Source organism: Salmo trutta, chromosome 8 (genome assembly GCF_901001165.1).
Source record: "Salmo trutta chromosome 8, fSalTru1.1, whole genome shotgun sequence".
Taxonomy (NCBI): Eukaryota; Metazoa; Chordata; class Actinopteri; order Salmoniformes; family Salmonidae; genus Salmo; species Salmo trutta.
This window is the reverse complement of record NC_042964.1, coordinates 18,279,716-18,297,501: the sequence shown is the minus strand read 5'-3', so window position 1 is coordinate 18,297,501 and position 17,786 is coordinate 18,279,716. Positions and strand designations below refer to the sequence as shown.

At 44.2% G+C, this 17,786-nt stretch overlaps 1 protein-coding gene across 5 annotated transcripts in view; it reads right to left on the bottom strand.

Annotated features, from left to right (window-relative positions):
- Positions 1 to 17,126, bottom strand: part of LOC115198357 (neuroligin-2-like) — a 211,065-nt gene extending 193,939 nt beyond the window's left edge. For 4 of the 5 annotated variants that reach the window (XM_029760251.1, XM_029760254.1, XM_029760253.1 and 1 more), the window contains exon 1: positions 15,997 to 17,126. The gene's annotated coding sequence lies outside the window, so the exon portion shown is untranslated. The remainder of the gene's footprint in view (positions 1 to 15,996) is intronic. The other variant, XM_029760252.1, reaches the window with a different exon arrangement.
- Between the last annotated feature and the right edge of the window lie 660 nt (positions 17,127 to 17,786).

Below are 17,786 nucleotides of genomic sequence, written 5' to 3'. Positions count from 1 at the left end.
TGACTTGGTAGGAAAAAATACATTTATTTCCATGACAAAATTAAAAAGTCGTTTTGGGCTGAGCAAATACATGCAACTTAAAAGTGACATATCATGAAATTTCGATTTTACATTTTTTGGACATCATAGCAACCTTGAGGGAATCTTATTCAAGTCAGATACGGATGTTCATATGATAGGGAAGATATCCAAAACCTTGTAGAGAGCATATCCAACTGACAATCTCTTAGAGAATTATATAAACTATTGGAACCAAGACTTAAAAATAATTAATGTTGGGACAAGATGGAGGGAAAGTTGCCGCATAACTAACAAATTTACAGTTAAGGAAAATGTATGCTTAATCCAGTATAAGCTAACGTATAGAATTTGGTCCCGCTTCATTTGAAGTGCATCTTATGAACTCTTCATAAATCATTCATATAGGCGTCATAAGCACTGCATAAATGGGTCACAAATCATCTATAACCATATTTCGTGCTCTACAAAGGACGAATAAATGTGAACAAATAAATGGATGGTTATGTCACACAGTCATGCCATATTATGATTATGAGTCTTTATAGAGCATGATATATGATTATAGATGATTTGTGAAGCATCTATGTAGTGCTTATGAAGCCTATATGAAGGCTTTATGAAGTCTTCATAAGATGCACTTCAAACAAAGCGGGAAGAATTTATTATACAAGAGACAAAATTCTACAATTCTACAGCACAACGGCAGAGTCACGTTTTAAGTTTAAAACTAAGAATGACACAACAACCCATGCTATCTGGGATCGCTACAAGCTCCGGAAGTTAAGGGCGGAGCTAGAAAGTTGGCTGTCAGAGTGTTACAATGTAAACATACTTTTAATCCGTCTGTCTGCATATTTCAAGACATGGCATATGGCGGTGTATCGAGATAGCCAATGAGTTGGACGATTCCCTTCTCATCACTTGAAAAAACGTCTACTAAAAGCGTAGAAATCAATCAATCCGCCATCATTAACATAATGGACAAATCAAACTATTGAAATATTGAAAGTGCGTGGGCTATGGAAACAAACAAAATGGTACAGTTTCAGGCCATGTGGCGGAAAGTGATGCGGGCGCTGGAGATAGGGGTGTGTGCAGACGGTCTGGGCAGGTGGGTGTAGTTGATGTTTGTATGATGTTGTCGTTTGTATGTGTCTGTTTTGTACTGTTTATCAAATTATATCTTACAAAAAAATAAAGTCCCAAAAGTGCAATCTCCGCCCACCTAGCACTCCAAGCAGGCTGAAGCAAACTCTCAAAGTATTTCAAAGATTTTGATAAGTACTGGAACCCAAGTCTGTAGCCGGGCCGGTAGTGCAGCCTGCAGCTGTCAGCATTCCTTCCTACTTTGCGCTGCAATGTGTTTGTGTGTGTGTGCATGGAGACTCTCTATGAGAGAGTGGCCAGACGAATGAGGGGATGAGGGGGAACGGTACCCTGGGGAGCCTAGGCCACTCTCCAGGCAGTCACACTGGAACACCCAGCCTGCCAGCCACCCAACCAGCCAGTGAATGACACAACCACACGAATGGCAAACGATGAAAGCTCCATGCCGACTCCACTGCATTCTCACGACGACGAGCATACAAACCAACGAGGCGAAAAGCCCACAAGCCCAGAAAAGGGATTTGACATTGTGCTAGTTACTACAGTAAAGCCACAATTACACAAAGAGAAAGAGCCTTTTTTTTCTCCTCTCAAACGGCTACAGTACAATGTGATTATTGCCCATAGCTGAGAACGCTTGTTTCAACACTTTTCTTCTATGGTGTCTTGGTGCTGCTCTAAATTCCCTGTCCGTCAAAGCTGTGCGGTCATACAAAGGTTATTTTTCTCAACCTGACCTTTGATCGGATCGACCGTGACCAGTGACCAGTATTGTTGGTGCTAACCTCTCTGTTGTGCCAATAACAAACAACAACACTTTTGTCATTTAGCTGATGCTCTTATCCAGAGCAACTTCGTCTTAAGACAGCGAGGTGGGACAACCACATATCACAGGCATAGAAAGTAACATTTTCCTCAATAATTAGAGTCAGAGCTAGAGGGAAGGGGGGGGGGGCTGAGGTGGCAGAAAGGAGTGCTTGGGTTGGGGTGTAGGGTTTGAGCATAGCCTGAAGGTAGGGAGGTTCCTCTTGCAAGCACCGTGGTCTTGTAGTGGATGCGAGCTTCGACTGGACAAAGATAAAACAACAACAGCTCTGTCAGTAGAGTCTAGTCACGGTAGCCCTAGCAACAGCAGACAGGAGCAACCTGCACATTAAGTGAAATCTATCCTCTGTCTATCCTCTAGGTAACAACTGCTCTGCTCTCTCAGCTCTGTTCTCCATTTGTTTGTTGATCACCCTTGAAATCCACACAGGAAATGTCAGAATACTTTAAAAGCATATCCGACTACAACGTAACACCAGAAGAATAGCAGCACCACAAAATAATATTCAATATCTAAATTGGGCATGAAAATAAATAATGTGTTATGTAACTATTTACATAAATATATTATTTCCTGCAAATGGCTTACCAAGAAACTTTCCAAAAGGACTAATTTGAGGTAAAATGGATTCGGAGCGCTCAACAAAAAAAGGCAGAAGATTGATTTCTTATTGCTCCCTTTAATCCATTGTACATGATGCGGACAGGTGACTGACGTTTCCACGTCAAGACGATGTCTTCCAAGCTGACGTCGTCCTCAGAGGAAACGGCAGTCACCTCCTTTTGGAAGTTTTTCTTGGAAAGCCATTCTAGTGATTTCTGCCCACCGGAACCAGTACTGTTTCCCGCGCCTGGACAAATAACTGGACATATTTTAAGTGTTACATCATACAAGCGTCAGTGATGGTTCAGGTGTAGTAGCTCCGATGGCTCTAACCTTTAAATCACCTCCCTCCAGCACCACACACGCACACACGCACACACACACACAGGCAGCAGCAGGACTGGACCAGCACGTGTTCTTGGTTTTGATCCATTTACCAAGGCTCCACACTCCATTAGGCCAGAATGAAGGTCAGACTAGAGGAAGAGGAGAGGGGGGGTGAGGAGAGAGGAATGGATGGAGAGAGGAAGGGGTTGGAAAAGGGGAGGGTTGAGAAGGAAGAGAGGGGTTGAGGGGTGAGGAGGGGTGGTTATGGGGAGGAGGAGGGGGGGAGAGGTTAGAGGGTGAGGGGTTGCTGGAGCTGTTTAAGGGGACAGAGGTGGATGGGGCGGGGACTTGACTCTATAGCCTTGCTCCATAACGATCCTTCTAATGGGGCAAATCACTGAACAGCCAGCCACCCACTGCAAGTCCCCCCCTCCTTCCCTCCTTCCGCGGAGTGAAAGAATACAAACAACGGAATTACTGATACATGGGGCTGTGGAAAGGTTGAGCTGTGGTGGAAGTCTGTTGAACAGTGAGGTTGTACATGAACAGGGTTGACCCTTCCTCTCCTTCTCTCCCAGTTAGTTCTTCGGGGGGGGGCCCCGGGGTCTTCCTTCAGGGCTCTGGAGCGAGGGGTCGAACCGTGGAGGAGGAGGGGGAATGAGGGATGGAGGAGAAGTGCTCTATGAGGACCTCTCCAGACTGATCAATGGGTTAACGAAGTGGAGAGGAGAAAGAAAGGAAAGATGGACGGAAAGGAGGGATGGAAGAACGAGGGCTGGGATGGAGGAATGAGGGGCGGTAGAGATATGATGATGAGGGATGCGGGAAGGAGAGGTAGAAGGATGGACGGTTGGGTTGGAGGTCGTGATGGGTGAAAAAAATATATAGTTACATATCGTAATATTTCTTTTAACGATATATTGTATAATTTTGACAATATATTATTTTTGTGCTATATGGCTGTACCTGCACAAAAACAGTATCTTTCCTTCATAGTTGTCACGCTGGTATAAGGGATCGGGAGACAGGCGCAGGAATGCGTAATAGGGGTTTTTATTTCACAAATTACAACATGCCGTGTAAATACCAAACCAACACGTATACAAAACACAGGGTAGAAACTAGAGGTCGACCGATTATGCTTTTTCAACGCCGATACCGATTATTGGAGAGCCAAAAAAAAGTCGATGCCGATTAATCGGCTGGGGTTTTTTTTCTTTGTAATAATGACAATTACAACAATACTGAATGAACACTTATTTTAACATAATATAATACATCAATAAAATCAATTTAGCCTCAAAAAAATTATGAAACATGTTCAATTTGGTTTAAATAATGCAAAAACAAAGTGTTGGAGAAGAAAGTAAAAGTGCAATATGTGCCATGTAAAAAAGCTAACGTTTAAGTTCCTTGCTCAGAAAATGAGAACATATGAAAGCTGGTGGTTCCTTTTAACATGAGTCTTCAATATTCCCAGGTAAGAAGTTTTAGGTTGTAGTTATTATAGGAATTATAGGACTATTTCTCTCTATACGATTTGTATTTCATATACCTTTGACTATTGGATGTTCTTATAGGCACTTTAGTATTGCCAGTGTAACAGTATAGCTTCCGTCCCTCTCCTCGCTACTACCTGCGCTCGAACCAGGAACACATCGACAACAGCCACCCTCGAAGCAGCGTTACCCATGTAGAGCAAGGGGAAAAACTACTCCAAGTCTCAGAGCGAGTGACGTTTGAAACGCTATTAGCGCGCACCCGGCTAACTAGCTAGCCATTTCACATCGGTTACACCAGTCTAATCTTGGGAGTTGACAGGCTTGAAGTCAAACAGCGCAATGCATTGCGAAGGGCTGCTGGCAAACGCACAAAAGTGCTCTTTGAATGAATGCTTACGAGCCTGCTGCTGCCTACCATCGCTCAGTCAGACTGCTCTATCAAATCATAGACTTCATTATAACATAATAACACACAGAAATACGAGCCTTAGGTCATTAATATGGTCGAATCCGGAAACTATCACCTCGAAAACAACATTTTTCCTGTCAGTGAAATACGGAACCGTTCCGTATTTATCTAACGGGTGGCATCCCTAAGTCTATATATTCCTGTTACATTGCACAACCTTCAATGTTATGTCATAATTACGTAAAATTCTGGCAAATTAGTTCGCAACGAGCCAGGCGGCCCAAACTGTTGCATATACCCTGACTCTGCGTGCAATGAACGCAAAATGACACAATTTCACCTGGTTAATGTTGCCTGCTAACCTGGATTTCTTTTAGCTAAATATGCAGGTTTAAAAATATATACTTCTGTGTATTGATTTTAAGAAAGGCATTGATGTTTATGGTTAGGTACAGTCGTGCAACGATTGTGCTTTTTTCTCAAATGCGCTTTTGTTAACTCATCTCCCGTTTGGCGAAGTCGGCTGTCTTTGTTAGAAAGAAATAGTCTTCACAGTTCGCAACGAGCCAGGCGGACCAAACTGCTGCATATACCCTGACTCTGTTTGCAAGAGAAGTGACACTAGTTAAAAGAAATTCATGTTAGCAGGCAATATTAACTAAATATGCAGGTTTAAAAATATATACTTGTGTATTGATTTTAAGAAAGGCATTGATGTTTATGGTTGGAGCAACGTGTACCCAAGCGATTATATGCAACGCAGGACAGGCTAGATAAACTAGTAATATCATCAACCATGTGTAGTTAACTAGTGATTATGATTGATTGATTGTTTTTTATAAGATAAGTTTAATGCTAGCTAGCAACTTACCTTGGCTTCTTACTGCATTCGCGTAACAGGCAGGCTCCTCGTGGAGTGCAATGTAAAGCAGGTGGTTAGAGCGTTGGACTAGTTAACCGTAAGGTTGCAAGATTGAATCCCCGAGCTAACAAGGTAAAAATCTGTTGTTCTGCCCCTGAACAAGGCAGTTAACCTACCGTTCCTAGGCCGTCATTGAAAATAAGAATGTGTTCTTAACTGACTTGCCTAGTTAAATAAAGGTAAAAAAATAATAATTCGGCCAAATCGGCGTCCAAAAATACCGATTTCCGATTGTTATGAAAACTTGAAATCAGCCCTAATTAATCGGCCATTCCGATTAATCGGTCGACCTCTAGTAGAAACCCAAACAAAAGAGTGAGGAGTACCTCGTTGAACGACACGGGACGATACTCGTAATACACAATATATAAAGCACACAGCATAACAGCTGCACCAAATAGGTACTCGCACCACCAACGGACATGGGAACAATAATCGACAGGACAATGGTGAACAAAGAGCACACTTATACAATTACTAATCAAAAAGAATAGGGACCAGGTGTGCGTAATGACAGTTCCGGAAGGATCCGTGACAACACTGTAGCTTGTTCTCCATCTTCTTTTAAAATAGGGAGCCAATTTGCTTTCAGCCCTTTTATTTCCATGACAGATCAAAACTATTTTTCTCCTTTCTCTCCTCTCTCTCTTGTCTCTCTGCAGCAGACATATGGTGAGCAATATGTTTGGAACATCGAATCGCAATAAAATCCCAGCAATACATTGTAGAATCGTAATACATATCGTATCGGCACCTACAGTAAGTATCGCGATAATATCGTATCGTGAAGGCCCAGGCAATTCCCAGTCCAAGTTGGAGGACTAGGGACAAAGGATGAAGTATTACGGGCAGAGGGGTAGATGTTGAAGGGTAGTGGTGACGGTGGTAAGAAGGACCATAGAACACAATGGAAACCAGTAGAAAGAAATCTGAGATGTCATGTTTGAGAATTAAATGGTTATAGTTACCATTACAGGTGCACTACTGGCCAGTCAAATACGGCAAACGTAACAGCAGGGAAATGTCTATCAATTATCTATTACGATTTTCTTTCATGTTCCATGATTATGAAGTACATTTTACAGTATCGATGAGTGTAAATGTTCACAGGGGTTTGATCCTGAGGCTACACTATGCCATGGAGATCGAGCACAAGAAATCAAAGACCATTTGAAAATCCATTCACACACACACAAACACACACTCGAACACACACACAGTTTTCGGCTCCTGGAATGAGAAATACGTTTTCCGGTTAAGGGATCGAGCTCATCCTCTGAAATGTGTTTAGTCTCCCTCTCTGTTTTTCAGGGATGGAGGAATGGAGGAAAGGAGGAGGGGGGTGAAAACCTGCTGACTTGCACCTTCTCTTTCCCCTCTCCCTATTCCCCCCCTTATTTCTAACTCCCCAGAGTTTTAATCAGAAATAGCGAGAAATCGTTTCATCTAGGCGCCAGGGGGGCAAAGCCCCTTTCCCAGGTAGCCAGGCAGGTCTTTGCTCGTTCTCTGCAGCTTTTTAACTCTTTCCATGGGAGTTACTGCTGAGTTGGACAGTGTCCTATTCAGGGTCCTACTCATTAAGCACCAAACGGAAGAAACTTTGACTAAAACAGGGGAGGGAAACTGAACTTAAGAAGCCAATAAGAAGCGCTCGTTTCCGTTTTTCCGTTTACCTACATTGTGCCCAAATGAATACAGCCTAGTAGTGCCTCACTGAGGCCTGGGAGAGGAGGAAAGGGACGGAGGAGAGAGAACACGAGTCGGCAAACCACTAGGCGCTAGCAGATAGACCAGGGAAAGCAATCTCACTGCTCATTAGTGACTAGCGTGAGCGTGTGATCTGGGTCTAGATCCCTAAACGCTGTTCATTAGGGGGATGACACCAGCGAGCCTCTCTACCTCTCACTCTCTCTCCACTGGTGCGTTCCACCCTTACAGTATCACGCACACACACACACACACACACACACACACACACACACACACACACACACACACACACACACACACACACATCACTGAGGGTTGGATTCAGCCTTGAGAGAGTGCAAAGAGCTACCGATCGATCAATCATCACCTGCTGTATTGTTCATCCGCATGAATGGTCGGCACTAAGCAGAAACCTACAAGTCTGGAATTCAAAGTGAAATGCTCCGTTACTGAAGTCAAAACATGGTGTAACAAAGCATATCAGTTTGGGTTTCAGGCTAGAACCTAACAGCATGTAAAGAAATCCCCCCAAAAATGTTTTAAGTCCGTCAGGATAAATGGAAGGGGAAAGGCATGTCGGACGGTGCGCAAACACACACACACACACACACACACACACACACACACACACACACACACACACACACACACACACACACACACACACACACACACACACACACACACACACACACACACACACACTCCCAGCACCCTTCAGTGTTGTGTGTGTGCGTGCATCTCACATTTCATCCCAAGGGGCTGCTGATTGTGACAATAACAGAGACGATCATCATCGCGATGGCGTCGCTCGCTGCACGAAGCGGAAGCGAAAGTGTGACACTCCCAGATCCAGCGCTCGTTCATCACTGTCACGCTACCGACTCTCTACCTAACAAGCTTCTATCCCAACGCTCCCAGCCGCCGTCGGCTCCCTAGCGTAGAACTGACTGTCAGGGAGAAGAGTGTGTGAGTGTTTGTGTGTGTGTGTGTGTGTGTGTGTGTGTGTGTGTGTGTGTGTGTGTGTGTGTGTGTGTGTGTGTGTGTGTGTGTGTGTGTGTGTGTGTGTGTGTGTGTGTGTGAGTGTGTGTGTGTGCTTGGCTAGCTTATCCAAAATACTCTATTCGTTAGCATCCATACATGGACTGTCCGTCAAGGGACAGCTAGTGGCAGTGAGGTGGAAACGACTCATCTAGTTACAGAAGCTAACAGCAGCTAGCATAGCGACTTTCTCTCAGGGGAGCGGACCTGGTCCCCATGTATTGTCAGGTGGCCCCATTAGTCTTGCTGCCTGCCTGCCTGTGTGTGTCTGAGGTAACAACTCTGCCAATGCCTCAAACCCAACCACTAAGACCACAGCCACTTATGTCAATGGATGGACATCAAATGCCTCACATCCTCCCTATAGTAGGAGAAAGTTACCATGCCAGTGGCTCATTATACTAGATTGTCTGAAACTCAGAATGAGACCGGCTCCAGTGTGTGTGTGCTTGTGTGTGTATATGTGTGAGTGTGCCTGCGCCAGTGTGAGTCTGAAAGTAACAATCCACATCATTACACAGCACAGTGATAATCCTCACCACACTATACTCTCTCTCTCTCTCTCTCTCTCTCTTTCTCCCTCTCTCCGCTTCTCCTCTCCTCTTCCCAGCATTACGATTCAGCCACCACTCTTAAGGTTGTTACCGTCGCAGTGTGTGTGTGTGTGTGTGTGTGTGTGTGTGTGCGCGCGCAGTGGTGCTACTCCCAGTCCATATTAATGGGTCTACAAATGTAAGATCTTAATTTGATTACCCTGTTGCAGGTTTTTGAGGTTTAAAAAGGCTTCTGAAGTTTGTAATTTCCATTTTGAAATTTCACACTTGATTGTCACTTACGAAAAATGCATGAACCCCTACAAAAATGTCAATGAATCATAATTCACAGAATAATTCACATTTCCTGTTGCTTTGGGATTATCTTCCTGCTGTAGCAAACCGTCTCAAATGAATACATCTGTATGTGTGTTTGTCCGTTTGCAGTGGAAGAGCAGAGGATGCTATAGTAGTGAGCATAATGGAAGTCATACATTGACGTTGTACTATATCGCTATCGTCCTACACTTATCCCGATAGCGTTATGTACTGTTAGGGTGTTTTCATACTTTGTCCCTTTAAGCCAATTTTTATGATCTGGTTTGTAAAAAAATTGTGCAACTCCGAAGTGAATCGAACTAAAACCACCTTGAGAGGTTTGCTTGAATTCCGCAGTCCGGTTCCCTTTTTTAGGACAATGTGAAAACAAAGCTACCCAGGTTCGCTTGTAGTTATTCCCGCGCCACACACTAGACTACTGCAACACCGTTTCCCCTGCCATAACCCCTTACATTGGTGCCACAAACGAGAGAAGATGATGATGTGCAGTTTCACAGAAAAAGGATGGAGTTTTCTGTTCAGATTATTTGCAATATGTGCATAGGATAAGAAAGCTTCATCAACTGTTAATTTGATTGTGGGGTTTGAATAGCGCGAGTAGACAACAACATATTTAGGGCCCTATAAAATCTGTTTTTTTTTGCCTGATTCTGTTGATTTTTTTCCCAAATTCCGTTTTCTCCGTTTTGTTTTCCCAGGTTTCCGTTTTAAAATTGTCTTTCAGATTTTCAATCTCAAAATCAAAATCAAAAACATCTAAATTGGATGTTCTAAGTACACAAACATGCTTAAAACACATCAGGAGACCATTTCAGGTCTGGGAATAATCAAAAGAAATATATATTTTGGATGTAAACTCAAAAAAAGCAAAAAAAGAAACGTCCCTTTTTCAGGACCCTGTCTTTCAAAGATAATTCGTAAAAATCCAAATAACTTCACAGATCTTCATTGTAAAGGGTTGAAACACTGTTTCACATGCTTGTTCAATGAACCATAAACATGAACATGCACCTGTGGAACGGTCGTTAAGACACTAACAGCTTACAGACGGTAGGCAATTAAGGTAACAGTTATGAAAACTTATTGCAATGTCCGTACTGTGAGACGCCTAAGACAGCGCTACAGGGAGACAGGACGGACAGCCGATCGTCCTCGCAGTGGCAGACCACGTGTAACAACACCTGCACAGGATTGGTACATCTGAACATCACACCTGCGGGACAGGTACAGGATGGCAACAACAACTGCCCGAGTTACACCAGGAATGCACAATCCCTCCATCAGTGCTCAGACTGTCCACAATAGGCTAAGAGAGGCTGGACTGAGGGCTTGTAGGCCTGTTGTAAGGCAGGTCCTCACCAGACATCACCGGCAACAACGTCGCCTATGGGCACAAACCCACCGTCGCTGGACCAGAAAGGACTGGCAAATGTGCTCTTCATTGACGAGTCGCGGTTTTGTCTCACCAGGGGTGATGGTCGGATTCATGTTTATCGTCAAAGGAATGAGCGTTACACCGAGGCCTGTACTCTGGAGCGGGATCAATTTGGAGGTGGAGGGTCTGTTATGGTCTGGGGCGGTGTGTCACAGCATCATTGGACTAAGCTTGTTGTCATTGCAGGCAATCTCAACGCTGTGCGTTACAGGGAAGACATCCTCCTCCCTCATGTGGTACCCTTCCTGCAGGCTCATCCTGACATGACCCTCCAGCATGACAATGCCACCAGCCATACTGCTTGTTCTGTGCGTGATTTCCTGCAAGACAGGAATGTCAGTGTTCTGCCATGGCCAGCGAAGAGCCGGATCTCAATCCCATTGAGCACGTCTGGGACCTGTTGGATCGGAGGGTGAGGGCTTGGACCATTCCTCCCAGAAATGTCCGGGAACTTGCAGGTGCCTTGGTGGAAGAGTGGGGTAACATCTCACAGCAAGAACTGGCAAATCTGGTGCAGTCCATGAGGAGGAGATGCATTGCAGTACTTAATGTAGCTGGTGGCCACACCAGATACTGACTGTTACTTTTGATTTTGACCCCCCCTTTGTTCAGGGACACATTATTCCATTTCTGTTAGTCACATGTCTGTGGAACTTGTTCAGTTTATGTCTCAGTTGTTGAATCTTGTTATGTTCATACAAATATTTACACATGTTAAGTTTGCTGAAAATAAACGCAGTTGACAGTGAGAGGACATTTCTTTTTTTGCTGAGTTAAGTTACTCTTTTATGCAATGAGCACCAGGCAGAGGCTGTTTTTTGGTTGGTAGTGTTTCAGTAGCGCCCATGTGAATGCAGGGTTTGCAAAACAAATGGCCACTGGATTGATGCACATAATCATGATATCCTTCTGCCAGGTAGGCATAGGGTACTTTGTAGTTAACTTTTAATCAATACGGTTTTTGCGAAAGCCTATAAATGTTTTTTTTATACCAGCAGATGGCGATCATTAGCATTATCGCTAATGGCTAAAGTGAAAACGAGACATAAGAGCACATCACACACAGACAGGAGCATTCCTGTTCCGTTTCAGAAAGAAATATGAATCACTAATGCATTTTGTTCATGTCTTATTAGTCACTTGGACAAATTAATGAATGTTCTAATAAATTCAATAGATTTTAGCTGATTTCCTACTAAGCTCAAAACATTTTTGAATATTGCTGAATTCCATGTTAATGTCTGGATTCCGTGATTCCATCCACGTTTTCCATAATGCGGATTTTATAGGGCCCTACATATTTGGTGAGAATCACAACATAGGGTACATACTCGATTCTAGCTCTTAAAGGGGCAGTAGCCTACATGATGAAAATATAATTTAATCCACACTCATGTCATTGGGATTTATATGTGTTGAGTTAAATCCATTTTGACATGGTTCCAAAAGAGGAGCAGAGGACATTAGGCCACATACCCTACAACTGTAAACCAGGTAGAAATGAATCATAACACACACACACACACACGTACATACACACACACACACACACACAGAATGAATTATCATCCATAGGGATAAGCTACATACTGTGTCAATGCAATCGGGACGACCTCTCGATTGGTCGATAATAAGGAAGTGTTGGCCGACAACTCAGGAACTAGGCTACATGTCTGTCTATAATCCCTTTGGGATGTCTGAAATGATGTTGTTAGGATTCAGAAGATTCCCAGTCTCACATTGAAATCCACCCGCACACACAGCGAAATCAAAATGCCTAGCTTCTTCTGATGTTTGGATTTATGTCTATTGTCAAAGGGATTTAGGGAGAAACCAAACCCCCCACCACAGCACCAATATCAAACACTCTCCGAGCAAGATCTGGCTAGCCTAGCAAGGGGTATGTCTGTCCGTGACGCCATGTCTCTCTGAGAGTGAAAGCAAGTGGTCTGGTTCTAGCCGGTGGTCTGGGTACCGCCGGTGATCTGGCTGTCAGTAGAGCTAGCCTTATTAGACAGTGAGTTGTGTTTTTTGCGAACACCTTTGAGTGGTGTGAGTGTGTGTGTCTGTGTGTGTGTGTGTGTGTCTGTGTGTGCGTGTGTGTGTGCGCGCGTGCGTGTGTGAACAGCAACCTTGATCTCACCTTAATGAGAGCCCCCGGGACGGATGACGCGCCATGTTTTGGTGGAGACGGGCGGAAGGTCTGACAAGCAACAGGACGGACTGACTGGATGCAATTGACTGCAGAAAATAACATGTGCGTCAATCGAACCCTATGGGCCGTGGTCAAAAGCAGTACACTACGTAGGGAGTAGGGTGCTATTTGGGAACTCAACCTCGGTCAGAACCACCACGGATATGAAGAGAAACAAACCACATACTGATAGACAAGGTCTTCTACAGGAGAAAACTAGCTGGGAGACATGGACACAGTCACACCAGGCTTCGAGCTCTACATTGACTCTTGGGGGTGCCGTTGGACCATGTTGAGGAATTTGTAACATTGAGTTACAATGAGTGTGCTCATATACTGTATGTGTAGTACTAGTGGGGTGCCCCAATTTCCTATTGGAGGTGCCCACTAATGCTCTCTCGCACCTGTCATTCAGATCCTCGCCCTGCATACACTACCAACTGTCAAACCACGGAAACACACCTGTAGGTTGAGTAGAAACTGGCCAGTCTAGCCAACAGTCTGAGTCAGCCTCCTGCCATTCGTCCATGGTACAGTAGCAGACTCTCAGGACACCGTATGTAATCAATTTAATCAAGGTATGAAATGATTGTTATTTTCAAATACAATCTCTTTTTGGGCTCAGTTGTGGCCAATTTGCAGTGTACAAATTATTACAATTATGTTCCGGCCCCCTGACCATCCACTCTGACAAAACTTGGCCCGTGGCTGAATCTAGTTACCTACCCTTGGCCTTCTCCCTTGGAATATCCCATATGCCCAATACCTATATGAGAAACATGAAATCAGTTTGCATCACATAACACATACAAGTAAGCAAGCATATAACACATTGCCAATTAAGGAAAACAAACTCATCTAAGATTGACATCAAATCATGATATAGCCCAACACATTCGAGGCTCCATCAACTATCAAATGCACAATTAAAACGGAACTGGCGACACACCGTGAATCCGTGAGTGATCACGAGCAATGGGAACATCAAAACCAAGCTGCACCGAGACAGAATGAGTGGCGGCTCAGAAAGCAGAGGGTGGGTCAACTTTCTACTGTCACAGCGTCCTCTCCATCTGTTTAATTGTTAGCGACCCACGCCATGAGCTATCAATCTAGCATGCTTCTTTGAAAATCTCAGCCCATCTGCCTCTGTCTGAATGGACCTCCCTCAGTCTCCGTCTTGCCTTGGCTTGTGTCTGTGTTCAGGCATACAGACACACACACACACACGCACAGAAACATTGAAAACATATACACACACTCATAAGAGACACAGAAACACACACACAGAGACACCTGCAAGGCAAAAACAGCTAAAACACACACACACACACACCCCACAGCATGGCGAGTAAGTATGTATGGGTCTCCTTGACAAGGCCACCTGTCTCCTATGTTTATTGGGCCCATTGTAAATTAATTAGAGTACATGAATCTACTGTTGCCATATAAATAAACAAGACGTGTTGCTGCAGAGCACTGCTCTTCACACACGCGCACACACACGCACACACACAGATATGCACACACGCAAACACACACACACGCAAGAAGGCACACACACACACACACGAGTGCATTCCCATAGCCACATCAACCTGCACACACACACACACTCTCCCACATATTTCAAGAATCTCCAAATACATATTTCAAAGGTCATCCAACTCCTCCTCCCAGCTCCCTCCCAGTGGAGAGATATAAAACTCTCTGTGACATCATCTATTCAGCACAAGGACAGAGTCACACAACACATTTCCCGGATCCATTAAATGGTCTCCCACCTGGTACACAGAGCTATCCATAATATCTGCTATATAGGGCAACCACAGAGCTCTGAGCAGCCAGCGTGTGTGTGTGTGAGAGAGATTGTGTGTGTGTGTGTGTGAGTGTGTGTGCGTGTGTGAGATTGTGTGTGTGTGTGTGTGTGTGTGTGTGCGTGCGTGAGATTGTGTGTGTGTGTGTGAGAGAGAGTGTGTGTGTGTGTGTGTGCGTTCGTGCGTGTGTGAGATTGTGTATGTGTGTGTGTGTGTGTGTGTGTGTGTGTGTGTGTGCGTGCGTGCGTGCGTGTGTGAGATTGTGTGTGTGCCCAGCCTCTCAGGCTGATAAGAACAGGGGTCTTCTTGTCTCTGTTGAATTCTACCATCAACTGGAGCTTGGAATGCCCTCCATACCAGCCCCGCATATAAATGTGGCCCATTCTTTGCAGTCAGTGTGTGTGAGAGACATATGTTCTCACAGGCATGGCGTTTCCTGTCGGAGGCTAGCTCTGCCCTGCGACAACACATAAGATGCTCAGATAGATAGGTTTCGTTGGAAAATCTCTTTGGAGGGGGATGAGGAGGGGGCGTGCAAATTGTGGATCCTATCTTTGACCCATTTCTCCCATAAACCATGCAAGTACAACATTAAAACATTGCCACGAAGTCATTCCTTCGAAAATCTGAGGAAATAGCATAATAGACTTGTTAAAAGGTCATCTGTTAATATTTACAAAACATTCTAAAGACAAACTAAGTGGTGGTTGATAGGCTTAAGTTGAAAGGCTATGGGGTGGTTTGATATGAATCTACTTTGGGCTATTCTCCACTGCCACCACAAACTGGCAACATCTACATAGGCTATGTGGAGCAACACCTAAGAAGACGCGTTTGAATTCCGTCCTCATTAAAAACAGAGGATATATTCCCTGCCCGCACCATTATTGGGAAAAGGGGGCTCAAAACCTTTTGAACAGGTTGTTTGTTGGAGATGTATCACAATGGTTATGACACAGCACGCAATCATTAACAACAGGTTCCAAGGCGAAGCTTCAAACGACAAGAGAACTATTAGTGGAATTGGACAGGCATTCTATGCTGTGTTACCCAAAATAAAGGGACTGGCAAAGTAACATGTAGCCTAATTATATTGTAGCTTAATTATACAAAACGAATCACTTATTGTATTCAAATGTTTTCTATGAAATAGACATCTGGAAAGAATTCCTACATTCTCGACGCCGAGGGTGATACAGTATGCGCTTACCTGTTTTGTGTTCCAAGGGGGGTAGCAGGATTCCAAGGGTTTTTCAAAGGGAATCCTTTGATTTTGCCCTCGTCTTTGACTTCTAGACCGTTGGTCACACCATTCCTTTTAGAACGGGAAATATTGAAGCATAGTCCTTTGGAGAAGCTTAGACTTTGAAAACCTTCCCCGGTTTCTGTTTACCGACAACACCAGCTCAATCCGACCGACCTGCAGGTTGACCGGACTGCCACATTCTGATAAGGGACCGGGAGACAATGACGGAGGGAAATGAATAGGCTACCACAAAATAAAGCCTATTGCTGCGTAAGGCGCATTACACATGCACTAGATAAAGGCATTAGAGCGGGTTTTGGAATGATTCTTCCACCAAGGTAGACTACAAAGAATTGTCTCCCCCGCCTCCTCCGCATAGCAATAATAATAAATAGCCTACATCAATTGTTCGTTTGATCAGTTTCTCTGACGCGTCAGTCTACATATCTTTATATCTCGTTCTTTGTTGACAACAAAACGATATAGACTAATTCCTCATCTACATAAATTGTCAACAGTGATTTTAAATGCGGGTGAATTTTCTACAAACAATACATCCCCGCTCGCCGTTCGCCGGTGGAGAGGACAGCACCAACGACAGTTTGAATACCTTGGACGATTTGGTGGCGCTTGCCTGCTTCGTCGCTGGGGTAACAGCGTTCCACGGTTTCCGTGATTCTCCTCCGACTGGCATAGACCTCAAATATGCTGTGCTTGTGCGATTGCCTCTTTCGCTCGCTCACGCTCCCTCCTCTCTCCCGGCGGGGCGCGTGCACAGTGTCCTAGCAAGATGTGTCGCTGTGACAACGCTCGAGCATCCCTACTCTGTCTCTTCGGAATGTTGCTTCTCTTCTAAAAATGTCTCGTCTTTCTCCCATCAAGTGCTTTGTCGTCTTTGAAGAGCATCACTGGTGTCAAACGGACGAAAATCCACTATTCCAAATTAGTGGCCAACACTACCTTTTTTTCCCCACCTCCGTAAACTCCGTTAGGCTACAGAACTAGTCCGTCTCCTCTCTTCTCGCATTAGAGCAAGCTGGGGAGATCATGCATCAGGTTGACGTCAGAGGATGTTAAAGCGATACAAACCCATTGTATAGCCCTCGCTCCCTTCTTCAAATGAGAAGAATAATCTCCACGGGACCCATCCTGTCCTATCACAGGCTTTATATCGGTCTGTCTGACTGTCCATGTTTCTCTTCTCCTAATCGTTTTTTTTTTCTTCCTGTGGGAGAAAACCTCACAATTGCACAGCGACTGGATCTGCTGTAGCCCATACAGTCACATCATTGTTGATGACGCTGTTGCACCTGTTCTATTGGATCTAGTGCAACAGAAGCACATGCCTCTTAATCTAGTAACACAGCCCAACATCTGGCATAACTAGGCTCCAAAATGATTCCCATGGCAAGGGGCTCGAGCTACACCCTGCCAAATATTGCTTGAGAGAGATCGCCTCAGTGTCTGTCAGGTTCATCAGTATCTATCTTTACATTCTACATTGTGATTAATTTATTTAGTTGCAATGGCTTCTATCATTCTTTTTTTTCATGCTGATTTCAAATTGTCAGACTATGTAAATGCTCATACATGCTTATAACAAGTAATAAAGCACTATAGGCTAAGTGTTACCATAAACACTGAACAAAAATATAAATGCAACATGTAAAGTGTTGTTCCCATGTTTCATGAGCTGAAATAAAAAATCCCAGAAATGTTCCATATGCACAAAAAGCTTCTCTCTCTCAAATTTG